The following is a 2204-nucleotide window of genomic DNA, read 5'->3' as shown; positions in this document are numbered from 1 at the left end:
TTTAATAATGTATAACTAAAGATATTCACGTTGTAAAACACGTCTCGACAAGTGTAATAAAGTCAATGTAACCTTTGGTGTGGATGGGAGGGAGTATATGATAATAAGGTGAAGAGTCGGTGGGGTGGGGTGGGGTGGAGTCGGTGGAATACGCTTTCCTAAAATTTGTAGATGCGAAACTATATATATCTCCACACATTGAAGAAATATTTTCATACCAAATTACGATAGCTGCTAACTATCTTCTGTACTCATTCAATTCATAATAAAAATTCTGAAGTTTACTCTCAATCTAATAATCTCTCTCTACTTTACTCATTCTCTCAATATCTCAGGATCACTTTGATCCTGTTTCTGCATATCTTCATCTTCTACCTTCCGTTGCATCATAAATTGTTGATATTTTTTTTAGGATCTTTCGTTAAACAAAGTTGTTATACAGAAATTTCTAATCAAGAAATTCTTTCTTCAAATCTTGATCATGGCAGGTCAAGATGCTAGCAATAATGTTGAAATTGGGATCAACGATCCACATTACATTCATCATTCTGATCAAACTGGTATAAAACTGGTTGGAAGTCTTTTTGATGGGACTGGTTATGGAGTATGGAAACGAGCTATGTTAATAGCTCTCTCAGCAAAGAATAAGCTTGGTTTTATGAACGATACTTATTCCGATTCTTCTGCAGCAGACTTATTGCAAAGATGCAATGACATCGTGCTAACTATGGGTGGTGATGCGGAATACGAGGTGATTGTTGGCTGCAACACGTTGTCAGTCGATATTGAAGATCAAATAATGAGCACTTACAATTTAATCCGTGATAACTACCGTCTGAAATATCCGGAGCTGGAGACGATTGTTGAGCACCCTATAGATTATGCCCGTATTGTAAAAAAAAATAGGTAATGAGAGTGACATAAGCTTAGTTGATCTAGAAGGCCTTCTCCGTCCTCCTATCATTATGGTTGTATCTATTACTGCTTCCACCACTGCCAGATGATGTTTTACAGAAGACTCGAGAAGCTTGTGATCGTGCACTCCATCTTGATTCAGCAAGGAAAAAGCTTCTTGACTTTGTGGAAACCAGAATGTTTTACATTGCACCAAATCTATCAGAGCTTGTTGGAAGTGGAGTTGCTACAAAGCTTATAGTGTCTGCTGGAGGTTTGGGATCACTCGCAAAGATGCCAGCTTGTAATGTTCAACTTGTTGGTGCCCAAACAAATAATCTTGCTGGATTTTCCTGTCAATCTCATCATCATATTGGTTATTTGGAGCAAACTGAGATATTCAGGAGCACACCCCCGGCCCCGCTCTCAGGAAGCGTGTTTGTCGTCTTTTGGCAGAAAAGTCTACCCTTGTAGCCCGAGTGGATTCTACAAGAGGAGACCCAACTGGGAAGATGGGAAGGGCTCTTCGACAAGATATTCACAACAAGATTGACAAGTGGCAACAACTACCTCCTCCCAAGATTGTCAAACCTCTACCTCTTCCTAATTTAGTACCAAAAAAGAAAAGAGAAGGACCAAGGTTGAGGAAGATGAAACAGAGATATGCTGTTACGGACCACAGAAAGTTGGCAAATAGGATGCACTTTGGACTGCCCCAACACAGTAATTCTTATCAGTAATTCTTATTAAGATCTCATGAAAATTAATCAAATTTTGTTTGTAATACTCTGATTCTAAATGACAGTATATACCTTCGAATGCATTTTCAATTGTAAAGATGATATGTGAAACTGATGTCTATTGAGTAGAAATGAGTGAAAACTGATGTCTATTGAGTAGAAACATACGGAGTAATTGCTTTGTTAATCCATGTTTTCACATAGGAACTCTATCAAAGTAAATTGTTTGAAAATTTGAGAAGCATGAGTGAAAATTGATGTCTATTGAGTAGAAAACTAGAAATGAGGGGTTGGTGATCTCGGGCTCAAATGCACTAGAAAATATTACTATAATAAAGGGTTGCTGTAGATTAACACGCAACAATTGTATCCAATTTACTGTTGAGTAGTACTGCAATATATTTTGAGGAGGCTAAATGAGGAACTAAGAAAAGTTTATGGTTTTGATGTCGTATCCTAACGCAGAACCAAGTATAATGGAAAATGTTGGGATTGAAGATGTTATGGAACTCTGTTTAGGTGATTTTTACCAAATTAGTTGTTTTAGGTCAATGTGGTCTTACTCGTTGG

General features: G+C 37.5%; 1 pseudogene; it reads left to right on the top strand.

Moving 5' to 3' along the window:
* Positions 1 to 481: 481 nt before the first annotated feature.
* On the top strand, positions 482 to 1905 carry LOC141651360 (U4/U6 small nuclear ribonucleoprotein Prp31 homolog; annotated as a pseudogene).
* The last annotated feature ends 299 nt before the right edge of the window (positions 1906 to 2204 follow it).

This window comes from Silene latifolia, chromosome 4, assembly GCF_048544455.1.
Source record: "Silene latifolia isolate original U9 population chromosome 4, ASM4854445v1, whole genome shotgun sequence".
NCBI lineage: Eukaryota > Viridiplantae > Streptophyta > Magnoliopsida > Caryophyllales > Caryophyllaceae > Silene > Silene latifolia.
Note: the sequence above shows the minus strand (reverse complement) of the source record. Positions and strands in the feature narration are given on the sequence as shown.